Source organism: Salmo salar, chromosome ssa15 (assembly GCF_905237065.1).
Source record: "Salmo salar chromosome ssa15, Ssal_v3.1, whole genome shotgun sequence".
NCBI lineage: Eukaryota > Metazoa > Chordata > Actinopteri > Salmoniformes > Salmonidae > Salmo > Salmo salar.
In genome coordinates, this window is record NC_059456.1 from 35,658,506 (window position 1) to 35,674,434 (window position 15,929).

The following is a 15,929-nucleotide window of genomic DNA, read 5'->3' on the forward strand; positions in this document are numbered from 1 at the left end:
CGCTCAGGAAGGAGACGCGCTCTGTCTCCTAGAGATGAACGTACTTTGGTGCGAAAAGTGCAAATCAATCCCAGAACAACAGCAAAGGACCTTGTGAAGATGCTGGAGGAAACGGATACAAAAGTATCTATATCCACAGTAAAACGAGTCCTATATCGACATAACCTGAAAGGCCGCTCAGCAAGGAAGAAGCCACTGCTCCAAAACCTCCATAAAAAAATCCAGACTACGGTTTGCAACTGCACATGGGGACAAAGATCATACTTTTTGTAGAAATGTCCTCTGGTCTGATGAAACAAAAATAGAACTGTTTGGCCATAATGACCATTGTTATGTTTGGAGGAAAAAGGGGGACGCTTGCAAGCCGAAGAACACCATCCCAACCGTGAAGCATGGGGGTGGCAGCATCATGTTGTGGGGGTGCTTTGCTGCAGGAGGGACTGGTGCACTTCACAAAATAGATGACATTATGAGGAAGGAAAATTATGTGGATATATTGAAGCAACATCTCAAGACATCAGCTGTCTGATTTGGCTGATTTCTTTTGATTTTCCCATGATGTCAAGCAAAGAGGCACTGAGTTTGAATGTAGGCCTTGAAATACATCCACGGGTACACCTTCAATTGACTCAAATGATGTCAATTAGCCTATCAGAAGCTTCTAAAGCCATGACATAATTTTCGGGAATTTTCCAAGCTGTTTAAAGGCACAGTCAACTTAGTGTATGTAAACTTCTGACCCACTGGAATTGTGATACAGTGAATTATAAGTGAAATAATCTGTCTGTAAACAATTGTTGGAAAAATTACTTTTGTCATGCATAAAGGAAATGTCCTAACTGACTTGCCAAAACTATAGTTTGTTAACAAGAAATTTGTGGAGTGGTTAAAAAACGAGTTTTAATGACTCCAACCTAAGTGTATGTAAACTTCCGACTTCAACTGTATACAGTACCAGTCAAAAATTTGGACACACCTACTCATTCAAGGGTTTTCTTTATTTTTTACTATTTTCTACATTGTAGAATAATAGTGAAGACATAAACTATGAAATAGAACATATGTAATCATGTAGTAACCAAAAAAAGTGTTAAACAAATCAAAATATAATTTAGATTTTAGATTCTTCAAAGTAGCCACCCTTTGCCTTGATGACAGCTTTGCATACTCTTGGCTTTCTCTCAACCAGCTTCATAATGAATGCTTTTCCCACAGTCTTGAAGGCGTTCCAACATATGCCGAGCACTTGTTGGCATTCCAGGTGAAGCTGGTTGAGAGAATGCCAAAAGTGTGCAAAGCTGTCATCAAGCCAAAGGGTGGCTATTTTGAAGAATCTAAAATATATTTTGATTTGTTTAACACTTTTTTTGGATATTAGATTATTCCATATGTGTTATTTCATAGTTTTGATGTCTTCACTATTATTCTACAATGTAGAAAACAGTACAAATAAAGAAAAACCATTGAATGAGTAGATGTGTCCAAACTTTTGAATGGTACTATATATCTATGTCTGTATATATATATATCTATGTCTGTATATATATCTACGCATATATATATGTACACGACATGACCAAAAGTATGTGGACACATGCTTGTTGATCATCTCATTCCAAAATCATGGGTATTAATATGGAGTTGGTCCCTCCTTTGCTACTATAACAGCCTCCACTCTTCTGGGAAGGCTTTCCTCTCGATGTTGGAACATTGCTGCGGGGACCTTCTTCCATTCAGCCACAAGAGCATTAGTGAGGTTGGGCACTGATGTTGGGTGATTAGGCCTGGTTCGCAGTCGGCGTTCCAATTCATCCCTAAGGTCTTTGATGGGGCTGAGGTTGGAAGCACAGAATCGTCTAGAATGTCATTGTATGCTGTAGCGTTAAGATTTCCCTTCACTGGAACTAAGGGCCCTAGCCCAAACCATGAAAAACAGCCCCAGACCATTATTCCTCCTGCACCAAACTTTACAGTTGGCACTATGCATTGGGGCAGGTAGCGTTCTCCTGGCATCCACCAAACCTGGTTTTGTCCGTCTGACTGCCAGATGGTGAAGCGTGATTCATCACTCCAGAGAATGCGTTTCCACTGCTCCAAAGTCCAATGGCAGCGAGCTCTACACCACTCCAGCTGATGCTTGGCATTGCGCATGGTGATCGCAGGCTTGTCTGCGGCTGCTCGGCCATGATAACCCATTTCATGAAGCTCCCGATGAACAGTTCTTGTGCTGACGTTGTTTCCAGAGGCAGTTTGGAACTCGGTAGTGAGTGTTGCAACCGAGGACAGGCTATTTTTACGTTCTATGTGCTTCAGCGGTCCTGTTCTGTGAGCTTGTGTGGCCTACCACTTCAAATCAAAGTTTATTTGTCACGTGTGCCGACAGTGAAATGCTTACTTACATGCCCTAACCAACAGTGCGATTTTAAAGTAAAAAATAGTATTAGGTGAACAATAGATAAGTAAAGAAATAAAAACAACAGTGAAAAATAACAGTAGCGAGGCTATATACAGTAGCAAGGCTATATACAGGCACCGGTTAGTCAGTAATTGAGGTAGTATGTACATATAGGTATGGTTAAAGTGACTATACATATATGATAAACAGAGAGTAGCAGTAGCGTAAAAGAGGGGTTGGCGGGTGGTGGGTGGCGGGACACAATGCTAGTCGGGCTAATTGAGATAGTATGTACATGAATGTATAGTTAAAGTGACTATGCATATATGATAAACAGAATAGCAGCAGCGTAAAAGAGGGGTTGGGGGGAGCGGGACAATGCAAATAGTCTGGGTAGCCATTTGATTACTTGTTCAGGAGTGTTATGGCTTGGGGGTAAAAACTGTTGAGAAGCCTTTTGGTCCTAGACTTGGCGCTCCGGTACCGCTTGTCATGCGGTAGTAGAAAGAACATTCTATGACTGGGGTGGCTGGGGTCTTTGACAATTTTTAGGGCCTTCCTCTGACACCGCCTGGTGTATAGGTCCTGGATGGCAGGCAGCTTAGCCCGAGTGATGTACTGGGCCGTACGCACTACCCTCTGTAGTGCCTTGCGGTCGGAGGCCCGAGCAGTTGCCATACCAGGCAGTGATGCAACCAGTCAGGGTACTCTCGATGTTGCAGCTGTAGAACCTTTTGAGGATCTGAGGACCCATGCCAAGTCTTTTTAGTTTCCTGAGGGGGAATAGGTTTTGTCGTGCCCTCTTCATGACTGTCTTGGTGTGTTTGGACCATTCTAGTTTGTTGGTGATGTGGACACCAAGGAACTTGAAGCTCTCAACTTCACTGCTGAGCCGTTGTTTCTCCTAGCAGTTTCCACTTCTCAATAACTGCAGTTATAGTTGATCGGGGCAGCTCAAGCAGGGCAGAAATTTGACGAACTGACTTGTTGGTAGGAGGCATCCTATGGCGGTGCCACGTTGAAAGTCACTGAGCTCTTCAGTAAGGCCATTCTACTGCCAATGCTTGTCTATGGATATTGCATGGTTGTGTGCTTGATTTTATATACCTGTAAGCAGCGGTGTTGCTGAAATTGCCGAATCCACTAATTTAAAGGGGTGTCCACATAATTTTGTGTGTGTGTGTATATACCTGTGTGTGTGTGTAATATCTATATATATGTCTATATATATGTCTATATATATATATATATATATATATATATATATATATATATATATATATATATATATATATATATATATATATATATATATATATATATATATATATATATATATAATGTGTATATATATATATATATATATGTGTATATATATATATATATATATATATATATAATATATATATATATATATATATAATGTGTTATATATATATATATATATATATATATATATATATATATATATATATATATATATATATATATATATATATATATATATAGACATGGGTTATATATATATATATATATATATATATATATATAGACATGGGTATATATACAGTTGAAGTCGGAAGTTTACATTTAAACTCAGTTTTTCACGATTCCTGAATTTAATCCTAGTAAAAATTCCCTGTCTTAGGTCAGTTAGGATCACCACTTTATTTTAAGAATGTGAAATTTCAGAATAATAGTAGACAGAATGATTTATTTCAGCTTTTATTTCTTTCATCACATTCCCAGTGGGTCAGAAGTTTACATACACTCAATTAGTATTTGGTAGCATTGCCTTTAAATTGTTTAACTTGTGTCAAATGTTTCAGGTATCCTTCTACAAGCTTCCCACAATAATTTTGGCACATTCCTCCTGACAGAGCTGGTGTAACTGAGTCAGATTTGTAGGCCTCCTGGCTCGCACACGCTTTTTCAGTTCTGCCCACAAATTTTCTATGGGATTGAGGTCAGGGCTTTGTGATGGCCACTCCAATACCTTGACCATTTTACCACAACTTTGGAAGTATGCTTGGGGTCATTGTCCATTTGGAAGACCCATTTGCGACCAAGCTTTAACTTCCTGACTGATGTCTTGAGATGTTGCTTCAATATATCCACATAATTTTCCATCCTCATGATGCCATCTATTTTGTGAAGTGCACCAGTCCCTCCTGCAGCAAAGCACCCCCACAACATGATGCTGCCACCCCGTGCTTCACTGTTGGGATGGTGTTCTTCGGCTTGTAAGCCTCCCCCTTTTTCCTCCAAACATAACGATGGTCATTATGGCCAAACAGTTCTATTTTTGTTTCATCAGACCAGAGGACATTTCTACAACTTACTGCAACTCGCTGTTGGCGGGGCTCCCTGCCTGTGCCATCAAACCCCTACAACTCATCCAGAACGCCGCAGCCCGTCTGATGTTCAACCTTCCCAAGTTCTCTCACGTCACCCTGCTCCTCCGCACACTCCACTGGCTTCCAGTTGAAGCTCGCATCTGCTACAAGACCATGGTGCTTGCCTACGGAGCTGTGAGGGGAACGGCACCTCCGTACCTTCAGGCTCTGATCAGTCCCTACACCCAAAGAAGGGCACTGCGTTCATCCACCTCTGCCCTGCTCGCCTCCCTACCTCTGCGGAAGCACAGTTCCCGCTCAGCCCAGTCAAAACTGTTAGCTGCTCTGGCACCCCAATGGTGGAACAAGCTCCCTCACGACGCCAGGACAGCGGAATCAATCACCACCTTCCGGAGAAACCTAAAACCCCACCTCTTTAAGGAATACCTGGGATAGGATTAAGTAATCCTTCTAACCCCCCCTACCCTCCCCCCAAAAAGATATAGATGTACTATTGTAAAGTGGTTGTTCCACTGGATATCATAAGGTGAATGCACCAATTTGTAAGTCGCTCTGGATAAGAGCGTCTGCTAAATGACGTAAATGTAAATGTACAAAAGGTACGATCTTTGTCCCCATGTGCAGTTGCAAACCGTAGTCTGGATTTTTTATGGCGGTTTTGGAGCAGTGGCTTCTTCCTTGCTGAGCGACCTTTTAGGTTATGTCGATATAGGACTTGTTTTACTGTAGATATAGATACTTTTGTATCTGTTTCCTCCAGCATCTTCACGAGGTCCTTTGCTGTTGTTCTGGGATTGATTTGCACTTTTCTTACCAAAGTACATTCATCTCTAGGAGACAGAACGCGTCTCCTTCCTGAGCAGGTATGACGCCTGCGTGGTCCCATGGTGTTTATACTTGCGTACTATTGTTTGTACAGATGAACGTGGTACCTTCAGGCATTTGGAAATTTCGCCCAAGGATGAACCAGACTTGTGGAGGTCTACAATTTATTTTCTGAGGTCTTTTCACAGGTACACCTCCAATTGACTCAAATGATGTAAATTAGCCTATCAGAAGCTTCTAAAGCCATGACATCATTTTCTGGAATTTTCCAAGCTGTGTAAAGGTACAGTCAACTTAGTGTATGTAAACTTCTGACCCACTGGAATTGTGATACAGTGAATTATAAGTGAAATAATCTGTCTGTAAACAATTGTTGGAAAAATTATTTTTGTCATGCACAAAGTCGATGTCCTAATCGACTTTCCAAATCTGTAGTTTGTTAACAAGACATTTGTGGAGGGGTTGAGAAACAAGTTTTAATGACTCCACCCTAAGTGTATGTAAACTTCCGAGTTCAACTATATATATATATATATATATATATATATATATATATATACCCATGACTAGATATAGACGGGCACTTCTGTCCAACAGAGCCTGAATCACTAAGATTATCATTCTACCACAAACTTGCTTGTCAACTTGATATCGCCCAGTTTTTTAAAAGTGAATTCTTCTCAATAAACATGAAATAATCATATCTAGTTAGATACTGACTGTGTGATATCAAGTAGTGCATCGTCATGTTATCTTGTTTCTGATGTATTATGGTATTGGCACATTTGGAGGATTTAGAGCTACAATTGTCCCTTTTGCTTGTTTCCCTTTGCTGTGTCTTTTCTCAGTGTGATCAGATCTGCCTCCGCTGCTGCTTGGCTTGTTTGTGTTTTTTACATTCAGTCTATAAAGTCCAGTGCACTTTCTCTCACATCTATACCACCTCATAAGTTTTACAGGACTGAAACAATGCATGTTTTATGTGTGGACAGTGCCTTTTTTAGTCTGAGTGTTTATGTTTAAAGTTGCCATCACATGATGGGATTTTCAGGACGTGTTTATTTCTCTTTGTCCTACGCCTTCTTTTATAGTACATTTGAGTTTGTTTCTATATATTTTTGGGTTTTTATATTCATGTAGTGTCTGTTATTTACTAAATTTGTTCTTTCCAAAATTTGGCAGCAAGCAGTTAAATATCAGCTTTGAGTTCAATGTATCCGATCTCGAATTTAATGAATGCAAAAAGTACAACGTAGAATGATTTAGCATTTTCTCTTCTAATCAATATTCTCCGAACACGTTGTTGAAACTAAAACGCTGTACATACGAACAGATTAATAATTTGTCATTGAATCATATTGATAAGATAATTGTCTTTTAATGCACTGTTATTGCGGAAATATTTTGTGGTAAATGAAAAGTATATATATTTGTTCTTGTTTAGACACTAAAGATATGGCAGGTAATGAAAGTTATAAGCCAGATAAAGCTCTTTTTAGGAGTTCTTACACACAGTATAACTAATACCCATTGTTGCATGTCTTTCTGTCTTTTCCAATCTAGAACTTAAGCACTTATTGGCACCTTCTCAACAGTATGTACAGAAAGACAGACACTCCATTTGCAAAGTGCTCCTGTGATGCATCAAAATGCCTTCTGAGATGTTTGTTTAGGACTCTTGCGCATGTAGAGAGGCACTCTCTTAGCCTGGTACCAGATCTGTTTGTGCTCTTCCAACTTCATTGTTTAGCATGACAATGAGTGACAAGGAGTTGGAAAGATAGCACAAACAGACTGGAATTCAGGCTAGTGCTCACTGACCTCCAAGATGAAGGCAATTTGCCCATTTAACCTGAGCATTTATGGTATGCGTTTCCTGTTTTGAAAGAAAATATCTGTTTGGCTATACTCTCACCATGCCGTTTAAGTCTCACAGAAAGACAAAAAGCAACACAATTGTTTGTACATATTTATGTCACGGAGCACTCCTCATCTCTCAGTTTTAGTAAGACATGAAGTGTTCCACTCTGTTGTTCTGCTGTCTACACTACATCCCCCAGGCTCCGTGGCATGAAACAACAGTGCTTTGCAGGTGTGGGTGTCTGTCAACTCTAAAGCATTTTCTGTGTATTTTGTGTGCGTAGAAATGTGTGTGTGCACACAGAAGACGTTCAGAATAGACACATGGCCTAAATGTATTGTGGTTCCATAGCTTTCATAAGTAAGGTAATGGCACAGAGCAAGAAATAAAAATAACAAATTTCTTAAGCGGCTTTTAGCTACTTTGTCCTAATTTCACTGTTAAATTAGATCAAAGTTGTGTATATTTATTTTATATCCTCTATTGTAATAAAATATATTTTGCTTCAGATAGCAAGTCTCATTCCAATGTCCTGAGTTTGAGTGTGTGCAACTAGAGTATGAGAGATGTGTCAGTGTAACACTGTCTAATAACTTTGTGTCATTGGATCCTATCCACAGGGTCTGTGGCATTGTAACAGCTGTCTTCAGGAATGGACCAAAATGCAGCGGAGTTAGTATTCATCTTTCAATTTAATTAGAAAGAACACTATAACAAACAAAACAAGAAAACTGACAGCCAACAGTCCTGTCAGGTGCAAACACACTAAACAAGAAACAATTACCCACAAAACCCAAAGGAAAAACATGCTCCTTATGTGTGACTCCCAATCAGCAGCAACGAGCTTCAGCTGTGCCTGATTGGGAGCCACACACATGGCCCAAAGCAAAGAAATACCAAAACATAGAAAAATGAACATAGAACGCCCACCCAATGTAACACCCTGGCCTAACCAAAATAAAGAACAAAAAACCCCTCTCTATGGCCAGGGCGTTACAGGCATAGCAATTTAAATCTAGCGTAGCCTATTGTTTGAGCCAATTAATGTTAATTTGGATGCTTGTGTCAATTGGAATGCATGGCTCAAATGTGAAGACCCATGGTTTAGATTTCACTGGATTTTTAGTATCTTGATTTCTGGATATTGAAATACTCAACTATGGTCATGCTCACAAACATACAGTACACATCGGATGAAGAGAAAACAAATGTAAGCTGTGTTCTCTTGTTTGCCCACATGGTGTCATCAGTGGGTATATTTGTATGGTGTGATTTTCCAGCTGCAATCCAGTCCGGTGACATTGAAAACTGTCATTATGGGGTCATTTTTAATAGTCTGACTGGACGGGGTTTTGAGACACCTTATCTTAAGCCGTGTATAAACTAACTATGATCAAAGCAAATGCAATACTATGTTTTTTTTCTAAATTTCACCAGCTTCCACTTTCTGGAGTCTGCCCACAGTACCTTTTCACGCACCTGGAAAGATAAAGGGGAAGATATGGTAATTGTGGATGGTTTTAAATACATTTTGTTCATGAAACTTCCTGCAACGTTTATATAGTTCTGTGTTTAAAAATCAAGCCCTTTCACATTCACTATCAACACTGAGTTATTTATCTGCATGGGATTCCATGAGATGTGTCAAATGGGTGCCACATTCAAGATCATTTTATAGGCTGGAGGCTGCTGGAGACTCGACAGTGGGACCAGTGCAGGCAGGGCAAGCTGAGAACTGACATCAATCATGCAGTGAGGGTGAACAAGCAGAGACTGTGTCCCAGATAGCACCCTATTGCATTTATAGTACACCCGAGTGAACTCCCAGGCCCCTGACTTATTACTTGTCCTACCACTTAGAGAAATGTATGAGCTGGAGGGTTCTCCGCAGAATGTATTAACACAGATGTGATCCCATTTCCACTCTGTCTTAAGGTGCCCCACCCACACAAATGGGTTCTTCGGCTGCCTCCATAGTTCGCCTATAATGTGACCCTTTTTGGTTCCGGGTAGAACCAGTGGTGTAAAGTAATTAGGTAAAAATACTTTAAAGTACTACTTAAATAGTTTTTTGGGGGTATCTGTACTTTACTATTTATATTTTGACCATTTTTACTTCACTACATTCCTAAAGAAAATAATGTACTTTTTACTCCATAAATTTTCCCTGACACCCAAAAGTATTTGCTACATTTTGAATACTAAGCAGGACAGAAAAATTGACCAATTCAAGCATGTATCAAAAGAACATCCCTGGTCATCCCTATTACCTCTGATCTGGCGGACTCACTAAACAAACACACATGCTTAGTTTGTAAATGATGTCTGAGTTTTGGAGTTTACCCAGTATTTTTCATTTTACTCATCTTTACTAATCTTTAATCTTTACTAATCTTTAATCTTTACTTGGTTTCAGGTAGAACCTTTATGGGTTTCATGTAGAACTCTCTGTGATAGCACCTTTTTTCTAAGAATGTATTATAAGGGAGCCACATGGGCATCAGTTATGGATGAGAAGTCCCCTGCTTGAAGTGCCACTGAGCAATAATCTGAAGGGCGAGGTCACCTAGAGAGAATAAGTTTCCATCCTCCTTGTTTGGGGGAAGATCATACTAGCCCAATGGGGCTTGGCTAGGGGCCTAACCTCTGGGAACATCCCAGGGGAGAGATGATGGTTCCTGGTTGTGTGTGCCCTCTCAAGAAACAGTCTCTGGTAGTTGTGAGTGTGTTTCCTCAGTCCCCTCAGGTTGGGAGGGAGGAATGCTGGGCTGATCTACAGAAGGTCAGGCTGACTTCGTTGGGGTGCGCAGCAGATCTACGTCTGGATCTCAGCCACTCCACTCTGCTGTTTGCAGAGGCACCGCACTGCTTGGTGGGTATGTTTGACAACAGAAATGTTCTCACACCCATTTAAACTCATGCAAAGTCTTGCAATTTATTGGTTTTATTGGTTAAAGCTGGCATATGGACAAAGATTTTAGAAACCAGTTCAAAGCTGTTGAATTAAAACCCAAATTCATTATCATTAATAAACTCTAATAGATATTTGGTGATATCTTATTACGTTGTTATAACAACATCAGGCACTTACTAAGCATACTGTATTATTGCTTGGTTAGATACTGAAAACTGATATGGAGTGCAAATTCTCCCTATACCTATAAGTACTGTTCGTGCTCTGTAAAACTCTTAAGGGAGAATTCTGAGCAAGCTACAAGGGTGTCAGTTTCTCTGTGCTTAGAATGTTCCGTCCTACACCCCCTCGAGTTGATGATCACTGAAGAGGACCGGGTAACATTCCTGTCCCCACCTCCCCCTTTGCCTCCCCTTAAGACACACACACACACAACCCACAAGCCCTTCGCCCCCTAAGCACCCTCTTCCTCAAGCCTTGTTTCACACTTGCTAGTAGGAGAGCAACTATACCTGCTGCAAGGTCAGTGGACACTGGATTGCCACATTGGATGCCTAAAGTTTGCTTGGAGTGGAACAATGAGTGGCGACCCGCTGCCGCTGCAAGCTAAATCTCCACTGTTGACCCGTGACAGGCTGTACTCAGACCGTGAGAAAAGGACCTCTTTCCATGCCAGGAATGTGGGTGGCCAGCTTTGTTTCCCAAGAAGCGCGACACAGCACATAGCACCACCACATGTAGTGGTGTGTCTTTTTTGGGGGGACAGAAAGTCTTTTTTGGGGGACAGAAAGTCTTTTTTGGGGGACAGAAACAGTCTTTTTTAGGGGACAGAAAGTATTTTTTGGTACAGAAAGTCTTTTTTGGGGGACAGAAACTGTATTTTTTTTGCATGAGCTGCACTTTTCCCCTCTTGCCCCCCTATCAAGTTTTCACTGTGATAATCTGTGTGCACCAGACCAGTACAGCATGTGCATGAGAAGGGAGTGATTTGGTAACAGTGTAAAGCTCCTTATAACATTCTGTGACACATTCTTCACTGTGACGCGAGGCAGGGCGACAGCCAGGGAGGACAGCCAGGGCCACTCCCTTCCCTCTGGGTCTTTGACTGGGAGTTGCCAATGCAGTGTACAGTGTCCACCTGCATCCCACACATGGCACTTACAGAATGAGACAAAGTCACTGCTTAAACTGGTAAAGACATTTTAAAACGTTCCCACATTTTTGGAAGTATTTTTTATAATCTTTTGCTGACTCACGGACTGCTCCTCCCCTTTGACATACACATGGGGGGTGAGGACTTAGAGATGTGTGTATCAGCCATTGTTAACAGAAATGAATACTCTGTGAAAGGGCTGAGTAGGGAGGATTTTGTCTGTGCTTCGGGGCTTTCAGCTCAGTTGGCTCCACTCACTAGACCCCAGAGTCAGGAGGTCACGGTCTGTGCAGATAACAGGGGCCACAGTGTGGTGTGTGTGTGTGTGTGTGTGTGTGTGCCGTGTAAGACTGAGTGAGTGTGTGTGAGTCACTCCATTACGCAGACACACGAGATGCCATATGTTTCCACCCAGTCCACTGAAGAACAAATGCGCCGTCCTTTTTCACGAGAGGATTCAGCAAGCGTCTGTTTTCCCACTTACCCCATGTGTGGGTTAATGCAACAGAGCAATAGACTCGGTCCACATCAATTAAGTTGTAAAAAACTTAAATGGGACACCTGTTTATGATGTCCTCACAGACACATTCAACCATCTAATTTAACACTGAGGGCAGACTAACTGACACAGAACAGCACATAGAGCACCCAGAAAGTGGAAACAGTAGTTTCACCCAGGAGGACCTGTCCTGTATAGATCTGTTTACAATCTCCTGGGAGGAGAGGAGGGTGACAGTCTAGTGACACAGTCTATGATGATTTATAGATGTGACCCCCAGTCCTGTCATACAGATGTAGGATCTTAACAGGAAATGTGAATTATTATGTGGATTATAATTAATGGACATTTTTTGTAGGTGTCATGTTGGTAGAAAGGGATCGGGAGACAGGTGCAGGAATGAGTAATAGGGTTTTTTATTTACCCAAATTACAACATGCCATGTAAAGGCACGGGGACGAAGACCAAACAAACATGTATACAAAACACATAGTTGAAACCCAAACAAAAGAGACAGGAGTACCTCGAATAAATACATCGGGGCGAGATCCGTAACACGCACACAATGAAACCCGTAATCATCTGCACAATACAAGTGGCATGAAAGCCAAAACAACACAGCACAGGTACTCACACGACCAACGGACATTGTAACAATAATCGACAGCCCAATGGTGAACCAAAGGGCACATTTATACAATTACAATCAGGGAAATGGGGACCAGGTGTGCGTAATGACACAGTTCTGGAGGGATCCGGGATGACACCTGCGCTGGAGGACAAGTACAGGAACCGCAGTGCAGGTCAATCAGGACCCGATGCAGCTGCTGAAGTTGTGTCGTCGTCGGACGGGCCAGTTGCAGCTGCTGAAGTTGTGTCGTCGTCGGACGGGCCAGTTGCAGCTGCTGAAGTTGTGGCGACATCGGACGGCCAGTTGCAGCTGCTGAAGTTGCGGTGGCGCCGGACGGACCAGTCACAGCGTCGTCGGACGGGCCATTCCCGCTGTCTCCCTTAATGGTCGATTATTCTGTCACGTTGGTATGAATAATTTGGGAGACAGGCGCAGGAATGTGTAATAGGGTTTTTATTACAACCAAATTACGGCGTGCCATGTAAAGGCACAGGGACGAAGACCAAACAAACACTGTACAAAACACAGGGTTGAAACCCAAACAAAAGAACGAGGAGTACCTCGAATAAATAACACAAGCGCACAATGATTAACACACGGGACGAGACAAGTAATCATCTGCACAATCCACAATGGCACGAAAGCCAAAACACACAGCACACGTACTCACACGAACCAACGGACAATGTAACAATAATCGAAAAAACCATGGTGAACAAAGGGCACATATATACAAATACAATCAGTGGGAATAGGGGCCAGGTGTGCATAATGAAAGTTCCGGAAAGATCCGTGACAGTAGGGGTTGATGCAAATCAAGTTGGACGTTTTAAAGTGGAAATTGCAAACTTTAGAAGCCTTTTTAAACCTTGAGTACACTACAGATTTGAATTTCCTGCTGTGCAGAAAATGATCAGGAACAAAAGATCGATAAAATAAAGATCCTATATCTGTAGCTGCCCATCCATGTTCTTCTCTGAAGGAGTGAGTGGCTGTGTTCCAGAGCATGAAATCGTTGATGAGTCGTGAGTAAATTGTGACTGACTCACTGATCTACAAATAATAATGAGTAGTTATTTATTATGCAAGGTGATTTGTAGATCAGTTAGTTGGCAGTCGCTGATTGCAATGCAGTCGAAATCAAACAAGCCCAATGTGTGAATGATGCCCCCTAAACACTTGATTGCCCAAAGTGAACCCCTAATAAGCCACACAGCCCTATTGACCTCCTCCTCACCCCCACATGTCCTCATTAACCATGACAGGTACCAGGAATGTTAAATCCCCACTTCCACTTCCCAGTTCAATTAGGGGAGAGTTTGGCATGTCATTCAAGTTGTGTTAACACTGAATAGTTTTGTTCCATCTCTGAAGTGTGAATGCTCTCACTACATAAAATCATGTCATGAGGGTAAGCCTGATGAGGAATGGCGGCTGGTAGCTTAGTGATTGGGCCAGTAACCGAAAGGTTGCCTGTTTGAATGTCTGAGTATTTCCCGATGTTCACTTGAGCAAGGCACATAACCCCAATTGCCCTTGTAAGTCACTCTGGATAAGAGACTCTGCTAAATTACCAAAATACATTTTTTTATATAAATGGGGTGGGGATCAATAAGTATAGAAATACCTACAGACTTACAGTAAAGCAAGATGTTTATGTCTTCAATAACCACTGAAGTGAACCCTTCGCAGAACACAGTGCAACATTCGTTTTTTTCCTTGCTCTTTTGTAGGTCTCGGAACTCCTCTTTGGGGGGCAAAAACACACAGTGACCACCCACATGACCATTATAACCTCCCACTGGCTCCGAGCTTTAGTATAGCTGTCTGAGGGGAGGACCTGCTTACAGCTGACCACCAGCTGAAACAAGCTTTTTTTTTTAGAAGGTGTTATTCTGGACATCATTTTTTGTTTACAAAATCACTTACAATCTGTTTTGTCTGTTGGATAAATTTTTTTAGATATTATGGGTGTGTATTATTATTATGGGTGAGATATCATTGTGGGTGTGTACTTACCAATTTACAGTATTTTTACTATAGCAGCACATAACTATTGTGACCTAATTTTCTCTGTTGTTCCATGAGACTCAGTGACACAGACCTAACCCCCACCTGTATTCCTCCCACACGTCTGTTGATAGTTTCCATTCCAATAATATTACCACAAACTGTTCATTCTCTGTCTTTGCTTCTACAGAGGATTTAGCAATCATACTTCCTCTCCCCTAACATAACTTTCCCCTAAGAGGAAAAATGAAAGTCTCGCGATAGGCGCTCGTTTGTGCAGCCGCCATATTCTGTGACAAGTATTTTGATTCGTATCTGTTGGAAGTAAGAAAAGAGAAATTAAGGGGGGAGTAGAGGGGGTAAAGAAGAAGAGCTGTCAAAAGAATTCCCGTGTCTCTGAAACAGCGGGGGCTGTAGTAACCCCCCACTCGAGTCAAAACAGAGAAGGCCTGGGTACCGTAGAAACTCCGTCTACGAAGTCCACCTCGCCGCTTTTCTTTCAGCACCACGGCCCTGTGGGAGATTCGGTGGCTGAGTTTCGGGTGTTGAAGGTGGCCCGGGGAGCGGCGGCGGAGACGGTAAGCGAATGCTTCAGAATAGGCCCAGAACCAGAAGTGGTTGAAGTTGTAGTTGAGTTACTGTAAATGAAAATTCGGTCTAACAACTCCCTACTAACATGTTCGAAATGTATGTGCGAGCACATCCCTCTGGTAAGTAGAAAACGAAGAACAAACTTTCTGTTGTCGGCTTTTCAGGTGTGAAAAAGTTTTTGACTGCATCTGGCGAGCTATTTCGTTTAGCTATGTGCGATTTGTTGTGTCCAGCATGCATATGTTATTACACATTTGTAATAAAATTTAGCTGTAAACCTTGCATTTATAGCCCGCTCATTTTAAAGCTGACGTGCATGTTTTGTAGCTTAGACAGGCTACAGTATAGTCGCTACATTTTTCCATAGAGAGTTCTTGCAAAATTTCTTCGTCAGCCATGGTGTTCCGAGTGCACAACTAAATTGTAACACGGCCGTTATAATGCCAATATGATTATATCAAGTGTTGTGACTTCAAAGAAGTTAGATTTATTTTTTGGAAATAGTTTTCAAAAAGTTAGTTAGCTCGGTAACGTAGTTAAAATAGTAGCTCGCAAGTAGCGATAGTTCGTCTGGTAATTTACCCGGACGTTTGATGCTTCCTAAATTTAACAAGTTAGCTGCAGTTGTTGCCAGCATATAAATGTGTAAAACATTGCTTTACAATTATATGATGGCCTGTCTATCCTATCCGC

At 41.5% G+C, this 15,929-nt stretch overlaps 1 protein-coding gene across 8 annotated transcripts in view; it reads left to right on the top strand.

The window, feature by feature from the left end:
- The first annotated feature begins 14,908 nt into the window (after positions 1-14,908).
- LOC106571309 (TGF-beta-activated kinase 1 and MAP3K7-binding protein 2) overlaps positions 14,909-15,929 on the top strand; it is a 70,264-nt gene continuing 69,243 nt past the window's right edge. For 4 of the 8 annotated variants that reach the window (XM_045695648.1, XM_014144226.2, XM_014144229.2 and 1 more), the window contains exon 1: positions 14,910-15,223. The gene's annotated coding sequence lies outside the window, so the exon portion shown is untranslated. Of the gene's footprint in view, positions 15,224-15,929 lie in introns of all 8 variants that reach the window. The other 4 variants (XM_014144225.2, XM_014144230.2, XM_014144224.2 and 1 more) reach the window with 2 other exon arrangements.